General features: G+C 36.8%; 1 protein-coding gene across 1 annotated transcript in view; it reads right to left on the reverse strand.

The window, feature by feature from the left end:
- Positions 1–1,300: 1,300 nt before the first annotated feature.
- The window catches only part of PCM1 (pericentriolar material 1), a 145,480-nt gene continuing 134,604 nt past the window's right edge, over positions 1,301–12,176 (reverse strand). The window contains exon 39 of the transcript XR_011337377.1: positions 1,301–1,311. The gene's annotated coding sequence lies outside the window, so the exon portion shown is untranslated. The remainder of the gene's footprint in view (positions 1,312–12,176) is intronic.

A 12,176-nucleotide genomic window follows, 5' to 3' on the forward strand; every position in this document is an offset into this window, starting at 1 on the left:
TTAATCTTTTTCACCCTCTATCCTTGTTGTCTTTAGCTGTGCCCGTTTGAGAAGTTATAGTCAGTTTTATGCTTTGCCTAGCGGACAAGGAGATTTGTGGTCATTCTTATCTACTCTGATAATGATTTCCAAAGCTTTAGCCGTGTGGCTGAGGAGGCCCTGTCTTCTGCCCTCTCAGGCTTCACCCTTAAGGTTGACAGCTTCATAATTCCTGAGGAACACAGCTGTCAGGTGAGGTTGTAGTCACAAAGAAAGATTCTCTGAGGTAACATGTACCAATTCTGTGAAGGACTTTGAAGATTAACACTATGACCTTGAATTTAACATAGCATTCTCTGAGAAGTCAGAATCGTGAGGCGAATATCAATTTAATGTGCCCTAATGGGCTAGCACTTTGAAAGAAGCAGGATGTTGCATTCTGAAATACTTGAAAACTGTTTGAGTCTTCATCAGAGATACACACTCACATACAAGAGCTTGAATAGTGTAAAAGTGCGGCAGTTCAGAGAACAGCAAAGCATTTACTCACTTTCCAGTGTAAGTTTATAAACAGTATTATTAGCACCCATGGCTCAAGTTGTGCTGGGAGATAAGTATACTCTTAAAGCTTTGCTGGATTGGTGCAATATCCAGCATTTTTGCAAGTTCAAGCATGCAGAGGGAGCAAGGATAGATTTCCTGTCTGATAAACAATTTCTGATCAGTTGAAGGTGAAACAAACGCATTTCTAATACTGTCATGAGCTCTGTGTGTAGCTGTTTCAGACTAGAAGTTTAATTTCCTAGTTTGCAGAGCAGTTTGACAAACAGGAATAGATTTTGCAGAGTACATACTGGACCCTGTTTTTACTAGCACTCTCCTTGATGTGCTTGTGTTCATCTGGAAGCAGATGTCTTCCATGCAGAGATGGAGATCAGCAGGAAGCCACAGAGTTGGCAGAAGCAAGTCAGATGTAAAACTACAGTCCTGCTGAAAAGACAGCTGCTATACCAGTCATTTCACCACCTACATGTGATGACAGCTCCAGCCTCAGCATTTTCTGTAATCAAAACAAAGCATAAGGAAAGAAGCAATACCGTGGTAAAAGTAACAAGAGAAGATATCAAGGATGAAGAAACACACCAGAAACCACCACTGTTCTTTTCACCGGGGGGGTCCTTACTTGAAATGATCTTAACACCATTCCATGACCATAGCCAAGCCCTGACTTCAAAGTGAGCTAGAGAGCCACAAGTGTAACTAGTGCAGCCACTTGTCTTGGGTGGAGGCCAGCATCAAAAGCTTTGAGGAAGAGCGTAAAAGGGGAAGTACAGGACAAACTTTCCCCATTCTGCAATTCTACCTCCCGGCAATCACAGTTTGAAGGTTTTACAAGTTGGAGGCTTCATCCAACCATTGCTTAAAAAAAATATTTTTACTGTACACTGCAAAACCTAACTACAGATCATGTGAAAAAAACCCTTATCTTCGTGTGTATCAAGTCTGCCCTTTGGCGTTGTCAATGGAATGTCCTTTACTTTCTATACTGAGAGAAGCTGATTTTTTTCCCCTTATTGACTTTCCTCTGTCTGTACCACTTATGAGTTTATATTACCATATTGTCCTCCAATATCACCCTTCATCCCATCTGGCTCATTCAGAAAGTGAAAGCTTCAGAACAGAGGCAATACTAGAAGTTTTATGAATAGTTCTTTACTGTTTTCTACTTTACATTATCCAAGTGAAAATAGTATATATTTATTCAACCAGCTATTTTAAGGTCACACAGTGTTCAGTGGCTTAGAGATGACTGGATGGGCAGGGGTGTGGAAGACAGTTCATTTATGAGGTTTTTTTTTTTTACAAGGAAAAAAATCACAACACTAAAGAGGATGGTATGGCCCCAGATTATGAGTCTTGGTCCACAGATCTCTCAGTGCGTTAGAAGCTTTTAATGTCACAAGCTCTTCTGTTCAGTTCCATGAATTTACTCAAAAGTATTGGGACAAAAGGTGTTTGATGTGAGTAGTTGGAAAGATCATCCTAAATACAAATTATTTTGAAATAGAAAGCCTGAAATACATGATTTTATCAGCTCTCTTGTGCATATAACTTCAGATGCAGGATTAGCAATATTTTGTCTTGAAATTGTGATAAATTTAACATCCGTGTGTAATAATCATTTGCAACTGAAATACATTTGCCCTTACCAAAGAATTTGATTCTAGCCCTCAAAGATCATGATATAAGAGGTTGCTTTAAAATGTACAAAATTTGCCTGAAGAAATATCTTTAAGTACAAGGTCTGACACAATAAAAAAAGAGACTGTGCCTCTAGCTCTTTTTATATAACAAAGAAAGAAAATCAACTATGATCACCTTCAAAATTGTTCCCTTCCAAGTTGACACACAGCTGCATATGATGCTGTCAACATTCAAAGAAATTCCACAGATCATTTTCTGAAAGGCTGCTGAGGATCTCCATCAGTTTTGCTTTCACTTCATTTACCAACAAAAAATGAGTTCCTTTGAGCACCAGCTTGATCTTTGGGATCTCTTCACTCAGACGATAATTGAAAAGTTTCCATTGTGGATTTCTTCAGTTTCACAAGAAACTTGATGTTAACTTACTGTTCACTCTTGCACTCCAACATTTCCCAGCACGCAGTAAGGAAACATCTGTCTTTGAACACACATCCACCCATACTGAGTGGAACGATTGAATTGAGCCTTGTCCCACTATGACAGGTTAGAACATGTTCTACAACCATGTCTGTGTCTCTCCCTTCCCACTCTTGGTTTCTCAGCGATAGGGCTAGTCTTGGGTTTTTTTGTGATGGACCTCATATAAAATTTATTAACGGCTATGGTGATTCAGATCTAAAAATAAATTCAGAACGTCTAATGCTAAATATTCAGATCTTTGTTTCACCTCAGTAATTTTAGGACGCATCCAAGAATCTATGTAAAGCCATAGGCCTTGTCTCTCTGCTTCTATAAATATACAAAGTAACATCAAGGCTCCAAACTTTTCCATTTAGATTATGATAGAAGACTGAATTGTTACGGTTTTCTCCCTGCATCTTTTTTTTTTCTTTAACAAAGGATTGCTACAAATTTTCTTAGTACAGAAGTCATCTATAATGCTAAACCAAACACTTATTGTACAACTTATTGACAAGAACTTAAAAGAAGGAAAATTATAATGGTATCAGATTGGTGCAAAAATAACTTCTGGTTTTAACCAACTCTAAAGCAGTATATTTCAGCTTAGAATAAAATTTATTAATCAAAATAAAAAACATTAGAATCTATGCATTTTTTTGCCAACAAGAAACAACTTTATTCTGGTAATATAAAATTCTTCAAAGACATCTTGAGATGCTGCTTGGTTATAGAAAACCTTCTCTTGCAGGAAGGTGTCAGGATGCTCGAAAATGGGAAAGGGGTCTGGTGAGTAAACTGGCTGAGGTGGTTTCATAGCCCAGTTTATGCAGCTTCTGCTGAGTCATTTGCGAAACGTTGTCAGGCATTGTCATGGAGAAGAACTGGTCCTTTTTGATTGACCAGTGCTGTATGTAAGCACTGCAGATCTTGGTACATATCTTCAATTTCCTGGCATCACTCTCTGTGATGGTTTCGCCAGAATTCAAGAATCTCACGGGTCAATTTCACATCATTTCACGGTTTGCATAATCCTTAACAAAATCCTTATCCTTACAAACAAACCATTGTTTTTTTCAGTCTAGTGAATTTATCTGCTTCTTTAGGAACACTTCAGCATCATTGCACTGTTTCTTCTCTCCCTGCACAACCAGCTGAATGCACTCCCAAGAAAGCTCCACAACCTTTCTCTCCTCCTCACTACAGGACACATCTCCAGACACCTGTTGTTTCAAAGGTATTTGGCAAGAAAATGAGCAATTGATGACATAAAAGATTTTTGCACTGAAAATCTTGTTAGGCAGTCATTTGTGGGGTTTGCATTTAGAAAATACGAGTGGGTTGTTCATAGAAGCACTTTCTCCTGCTGTGCAGACAAACAGTTAATTCCTCACAGAAGTATTGTGAAACATCCAGAAAATGCTTTTACAGGTGAGAAGAAGTTCTCAAGTTTCCCTAGGCTGTCCTCTTTCTAACAAAACTGCTTAGCCAATTCATTTATAGATCATACACCATTCAGTTGCTTTCACCTTCTGATCTCCTGAAATCTGAATATTAATCCACAAGCTAATTTGGAACAGACAGAACATATTTTGAACTTCAGTTACCAAGAAGGATGTTGCCCTGTTAATCTCAAAGGATTGGCATAGCAATTTTACCACATTTTCTAAAAAAATCCATACAGATTTAAGGTCGAGTTCTGGATTTAATTGAAGTAACCTTTTGTACAATCTAGCTTTAATGAAGTGCAATGAAGTTAAACTCCACAGGGGCCATTAATCTGAAACACTCCATTAAAACAAGCACAAGGGGAGTTTTTAATAAACAGTGTGAACTAATACCCATGTGGAAAGGTAATTGAGAAGGAACTGATGTCTGGGCCAGATTGTTATTAAATCCTTATCACAGGTAAAGCTGAAACCCCAAATGGCAAGCTGCCATGTGATTTATAGTGCCCTTCTCTCCCCAGCCTTAAAGAAAAGGCTATGTTTAATAATAAAAAAATCCTGTGACTAAGCTATAAAATAACTGAGCAATTACTTAGAATAATTTATACAGTGCAATACACTGACCTTGCTCTAAGCATAAAATCTACAAAATAACTTCTGTAATAAAACTGTGAACTACTAAAAGGACTAAAGGTTTAACCATTTTTATTGTGCAGAACCTGAGGGTACCATAAATACATATCACACTCCTAACAGGAGAGCTTAAAAAAAAATCATAATTTTTTAATCTTAAAGAAAGCTTTTCTGAAGTCCGGTAGGCTTTGCCATATCACAGGAATCCCTACTGTCCTATTTTAAAACATCTAGCAGAGTGCTAGAGTCCACGCTTTCTAACATAGCATATACCCTTAGCAGATAAACCCTATCTAAGTCCAGTCTTCCATGAAACAATGCAAAAAGAAACAGAAGACTACATCAGAGTCCAGTTTGGTTTATAGCAGTATAAGCTATACTTCCAAGAACCAAGAAAACACTGTTACTAAGCTCCTGAAAGGTGCAATTAAGAACAAATATTCTGAATTTTTTAGGATATCTTTGGCCTAATTTCTCTTAAAAAACGTTTTAAGGGTTAGAAAAGTCTTCATTAAATATCAGTATCTATTATTGTTAGTATGACTAATAAAATGCATACAAAAGTCTACGTACTAGATGAAAACTGCATAAATATATTTAACAACATTTTAAAAATCATTTTCTGTGGAAAAGATGAATGGAAATTACTTCAAATCAAAATGACAAAAAGCATGGCATCATGCTGTTATCTATCTAGTACATAACTGGCTGTGCATATACTTGTTTCTGTGGTTCATATGTGTGCGTTTTCTGTATAAATGATAGAATTGGGATGTGTTTTGTGACCAGACATACAGTCAGCATAAGACTGCTACAATGAAAGTTTGCTGGGGTAACAGTAGATTACTTCTGCTAAAAAGAAAAGTAGCCACTTTTATTTTCAGTCTGGCAATAATCCAGGTTACAGCAGAGGCCATCCAGTAGGACATAGGTTATGCACAATATAATTGGAAGCCAGAAATTGTTGACAAACTCATATCACATAGGACAAATAGTTGTTACTTTGATTAATTGGATTTTGGTTAATTTGGCAACGTGCCTAGGATTAGTACACTCAGTTACATACCAGTTCCATTGCCACCATCACTGTTGCTGGGCTCCTCTTCATCACAAAGTAATGTCTGTTGTTTCAGAACAGATGAAAGAACCTCAAGAAGGGCAATTGCAACATACAGGTTAAACTACTCAGAAAAAATATGCCTGTCAACTTATCCACAGGTACCAGTTGATTTCCCGGGGATTTAAGTGTGCTCTATTTTTGGCGTTTCATCAAAACACGTCTTAACACTCCCTCATTAGAAGAAATACCATTCTTTCATGTAAGTTTGCCTTGTTGCTAGGGTGTATATATATACGCCATAAACACTATAAGCAAATCTGCACTTGTTTCTATTTATTGGCACCTGAAATGTACAGCAAATAAAAACAGTAAATGAAAACTTCGGTTGTGGAGAAATACTCCACTGTTATTTTATGCTTCCTCGGAAGAGACTGAGTGATTCCTATGTCTTTGTACTTCATTATAAAAATTGAAATATCATTCAGTTGCATCTGGGCAAGTTGACAAATGTATCATTTTAATATGGGTAAAAGTGAAACCTCTGTTTAAAAGCCCTGGAAAGCAATGGACTTCAGCACATGACTAAAGTTAAATATATTGCTTAAGTACATTATTAAATAGGGATGAACTGAAGCATGTGGTTAAATGTTTTGCTGAACTGTAGCCGAGAAAGAGCTATATTCAGCTTCTGCCTTAAGATTTTCCAATGCTAAACCTCAAGTACAATAAAGCCATTCCAAACAATTAAATGTGCTTAACTGTACTGGTCTCTTTCCTCAGCCATCTGATGTCTGCATAACAATGGAGCCACTCCAGTTTGCATCAGCTCAGTACCTGCCTCAACATCTAATCAGGAATTTTCTTACTTAATAAAGTAAAAAAAAAAAAAAGAAAAAGAAAACTGTTGAGGTCTTTGAACACAACTGAGCTACATTTCATAGGGAAGTGCCCTAAAGGATAGAGCTGTCTCTTCCCAAAACAAAATGTTTTTCTTTTCTTGCATTCTCAGAAAATAGTGTTTGAATTTAACTAAAAATAATAGTTATCTGCAAGTTGTAAGTGATTGGCACAAACAGATAATATTTCATTTCTCACAAACAAAAGGATTTCAATGTTAAATTTCAAGCTTGCTGTTTTTGCAAGGAATCAGAATTCTCTGCCAAGTAGGAAAGTTTTTATTTCTCAGTTCTCGGTACTGTCTCCACATATTTTCGTTCCTTATTTCTGTACCGTGACTCTAAAGAACCTCTGCACCCCTGACACAGTTCTCAGCTATGAACAGAGTACATGGCAGTCTTTGTACTGCTGTCTTGAGAAGGGATTTGAGGAAAATCTGAGCTGTTACTTTTGGGAGGGAGTTGCACAACTTGCTTAGGGTACCATCAGCAAACATTAAGAATCGTACATTTTCATTCCTAATAATTGACTCTTGCTTTATTACTGGAACATCACTCACTTCAGCACCACTTTCTTGATTAAAAGTTACTGACTAAATCAGAATCTTCTGCCAGTTGTCTTCAAAGGGAAAAATCAAGTTCCCTTCCTAGCTTTGCCTCAATTTCTCCAAAGACATTTTCTAACATGTATGGGTAGTATGCTCTATCTGTATGGATAAATATACACACACACAACCCCATCACATCTGCATGTACAAAATATCTTTAAAAATTAGTTTCACAATGGTGTCCATGAGTGTATGTGTGTTTCCATATGAACAAAATATTCAAACACATTTATTTCTTTCAGCTTTAAAAAGGTATGTTATTTCCTAAGCTCAAAGCAAATAGTAGGTTCCTGAGGGATAACAATGCCTACACAGAAACAAAAACACTGACAATGCAGAACAATTCATATATCTGCTGTTCTGCAATTGCAGTTTCCTTCCAGCATATGCATATTTTTTACCATGTGAAATTCACTGCCCCTAAACACAAGGAAAATTACCTAAGTTTCAATATAAGCCTGGCTGTCAGAAAGCTCCCAAAGCAGATGAACGGAAAAAGTATAAAACTCTCTTCCTCTTAAAAAAACCCACTGGTGCATTTCTGAAGGGACCTTGGCCCCTCTGAAAGGAAAATTATGAAAACAACTTATCATTTTTTGGCAATTTGCAAAATTTTTCTTTTAACCCGCTTGCAGAATGCAGTGGTTTGGTTTTTTTAAAGGGATGTCCCAGCTGAAGCAACGCTGGCTCATGCAATTCATTATCTGCAAACTACTTTTGTAAGTGATGGACATCTTCCACTTCTGCACTGTCATGTGAAGGAGTCAGATCATCAGATAAATCCTAACAAAGGATTTAATTGACCAGACTGTACATTTTAGGCAGCATAGCTCCAGAAATGTGTAACGTCTGTAAATATGTGCTGTCCAGTAATGCATTTTCAGAATACAATGTACAATGAAAACAGTAAGGGGGGAAAAAAAAAAAAAAAAAAAGTAAGAAAACTAAAGCTTTATCTTTACTGCCCTCTTCAGGCTGTATGTGTTTGGGGTTTGTTAAACAACATGCTTTCCAATGCAGAAGTTCCTTAGAGCCGCGCTGAAATATTTTGTTTAATCTGCATCTTGCCTAAAAGCAGCTGTTTGATTTAGGCTGATAAAGGAGTGTGAATCTAAGGGTTTATGAAAATCAAAAAGCTTTTTGATGGCTTCATTAGGAAATACACCATACGAAGCTACCACAGTTGCAAGTAATTGAGAGATTCACAAGTGAAACTAGCTCCTAAGCTTTCTCAGAATAGCAGAAACTTGCTTGCGTGCATATCAAACAGCTGTTCCACAATTTAGAAGTGTTTTTAAAGGATAGAAATCTGGAATCAAGTATTTAGTAAATATATCACTTTTCATCTCTTAAAAAATTTACATTTCATATGGATTTTAACCATGTAGCATAATTTGCTTCTACAAACAAAAACATCCATATACTATTATTTCAACAGTCTAAGTCTCTCTTTCTTTTAAGTTCTAATTTTGCATTTGTTTTAAGTTCTAATTAATACATATATTTTTTCAAATCTGGGTCATCTCATATTTCTCAAAGTATTGCTTAATCGCTAATCCAGTGGGTTGATATAGATGGCAAACTACTCTTGAATCTGAACTAATTTCTGAACCATCAATTCATGCAATTTCATTAAAAATAAGTATTCTAATGTTTATAATATCATAAATGTTGTGATTATTCTTATTAGTTTTCTCAAAAAACGTCAGAGCTTTTACAATTCACTGGCACTTCATAATTTGATATTAAAGTCCTCACATCAGCTATACAAAAATGTAACAGCGAACTGTGTCATGCACAAAGACTTTGTCTTTACCTTATACATAATACCTAGAGTAAAATCCTATGAGACTTGTCCATTGAATTCAGAGAATCACAGAATGACCTGCATTGGAAGGGACCCACAAGGATCATCAAGTCTAACTCCTATCCCTGCATAGGACAACCCCAAAATTTATATGATGTGTCTGAGTGCAGGCTTCTTGAATATTGTGAGGCTTCACACCATGACTGCTTCCCCGGGGAGCCTTTTCTGGGGCTCCACCAAGCTCTGAGTGAACAACCTTTTCCTAATATCTAACATAAACCTCCCCAGGCACATCTTCCCGCTGTTCCCTCGGGTCCTATCATTGAAGAGATCAGCTCCACCTCCTTCCCTTGTGAGGAAGAAGTAAACTGCTATGAGGTTCCCCCTTCAGTCTCCTCGTCTCCAGGTTGAAAAGACCAAGTGACTTCAGCCACTCCTCATACAACTTCCTCTCTAGACCCTCCTCTGGACACTCTCCAGTAGCTCGATATCATTTTTATGCTGCAGTGCCCAAAACTGCCCACAACACTTGAGGTATTCATTTAAAGACCAGGATTAAACATCCAGCCTCTACTAACACCCCACATCTTCTGAGACCCAATTCACATGTCAAATGTCATTGCAGTATTCTGGCACAAAGTTTCATATTTTAAGCAGCAACATCTTTTCTGTTCATCCTTCCTTAATTCACCCCCACATTTATTCTGGCTTTTTGCCAGTATTTTAGGCTCACAGACCCAGTTTCTTCTATGGTTTATTTTTCTTTCCTCCTTACTTTATCTCATTCTCTCTTCCAACACTTCTACCTTCCTTATTCTTCCTGTCCCTCTGTCATCATCTTTTCTACTACTCTTCTCTGTCTGTTAAGAAATTTTGTCCTTGTCATCTTGATTACTATCAGTATGTGGAGTCTGATCCTGCTACTTCAGGAGTCAGGAATCTGGGGGAGGATTTGGCCAGTATAAAATGTCCTTGCTCCCTTGAATTATTTTGCGCATGAGGTATGAAATGCACATGTAAAATATTCTATATTATCATATAAGTTTTTTAATACATACATAACATGGAAGTAGAACACATAGCAAACACTCTTCTAATAATCATAAATATAATTGCATTCCTGGCATAAACTCTGAATACTTGCGTGTTTGCTCATGAGCAGTAAGGCCACAAGAGTAGCAAGGATTTCATTTGTGTTACACGTGAACTTGCATTTTTTTATTGTAGTGCCTACTGATGAAAGCTGGGGTTTTTTTTCTGTCACTATTTGAAGCAGGAAAGAGTAAAAGGTCATAGAAAGGGGGGATTTAGAAAAGCAAAGGTATTTTGATAAAAACAAACAAGGAGAGGTCCCTTCATTGCTCTGTTTGTGTTTTCCAGTATTTCTGTCTATGCAGCCTAGTTAGTTTGGACCCTAACCTGCAAGCATTTAACTTCAAGCAGATAAGTAGGATTAATCACATGCTTAAAATTAAGCACATGGTTTTGTTTCCTATTGAACCAATCCCTATGACCCTCTGACTGACTAAAATGGACTAAAATATAATTGCTTTCTTATTTCCATCAAGAACAGGTTGTACAAATGATTACAGGCAGTCAGGCTCCTCAATCAGATATTTTTTATACTTGTTCTTCAAGTATGTTCATCGCTTTGGTACATCAAATACAGTGACTGAGAAAAAAATAGCAGATGAGGCTGAATCTGTTAAAAAGCAAAATAAAATAGGGCCTTATGTTTGCTAGCTTATCACATAGCTACGTATAGAAAAAAACTTATCATCCACAATGGATATAAACACATGTGCATGTGTTTATACATATCTTATAGTTACTGCATTTCTCTTTTGCTATTTTAATTCCGTTTTCAAAATCTGCCAGACAAACAGATACAAATAGGACCTTGTTTGATCTGATTAGGCTAGAATGGAGAGTTTGATTTCTTTCCAAATGTTTCCAACAGTTGACCTGAAATGCATCAAAGCAACTTGCATCTCTTTTGTTTCTATCAAGCTGTCCAAATTTCCTAATTTCACGAGATCCCACAGTTGCCAAGTCTTTGAAGTTTATTTGTTGTCTGTTTTTTTGCTTTCCAGTGATTAATTTAACAGACACTTAGACTGAGGGTGATTTTGCATTTGGCTGTAATTTATTCTAGCTAAGAATTTACATGCTCAGGAAAGAACAGTATATTCTTTATTTTAAGCATGTGGAGATCAATACGATAACACCTTTGACACCAAGTATTGCAGTAGATCACTAATCACCATATTACTTGATGTTTCTGCGATGTTACTAATTGCAATGTGAACATGTTGCATACAGATTATGAAGACTTTAGCATACTTTGATTGTAGAATAATGGTAGACCTCATGTGTTGAAAGACTTTATCATCAACATTATAAGATCCTGAAGATTTCATAGAATCATAGAATCACCAGGTTGGAAGAGACCCACTGGATCATCGAGTTCAACCATTCCTATCAAAGGTCATACTCTCTTTCTAACAAATACTGTGTAATTTATCACTGATATTGTTTCACACAATCAGTCTTGGTTTAAGAAGAAACAAAGTGAAGTTCACACCAAATACCAAACCAAAAATTATTCACTTTTAATCACTTCCACCACAAGCCTACACGGTTATTATCAGTGGCTCAAGCTAATGAAATCCATATAAATATTGTAAACATGTTTTTAAAACTCTGCACTTCTCTTAGAATTTTCTTCCAAAACTCAGAGGAATGGGTCAATGAGAACTGATAAAGAAATTGTGCATCAGCCACAAAGTATTTCTTTAGTGTTAAAATTCAGGCTTTGATAAGTCTTCTTTTGAAACAGCATTTTGTTTACTTCCAAGTCTAAGTAGGCCAATAACAGGCAAATCATTTACTTGACACCGAAGTTCATCTTAGCTCATGGACGATAAGGCAAATGTTCCCCCAGAGCAGAATGTGGGGTTCTCTGTAAAGGCCGAAGTGTTCAGACAGCACCTTGCCATAACATCCTCATCTTTACTGAATCCAAAGGGTCACTATAGACCCACGCTGACACACAACTTTCGAGATCCTGTCCAATCACAT

This window comes from Phaenicophaeus curvirostris, chromosome 4, assembly GCF_032191515.1.
Source record: "Phaenicophaeus curvirostris isolate KB17595 chromosome 4, BPBGC_Pcur_1.0, whole genome shotgun sequence".
NCBI classification, from domain to species: domain Eukaryota; kingdom Metazoa; phylum Chordata; class Aves; order Cuculiformes; family Cuculidae; genus Phaenicophaeus; species Phaenicophaeus curvirostris.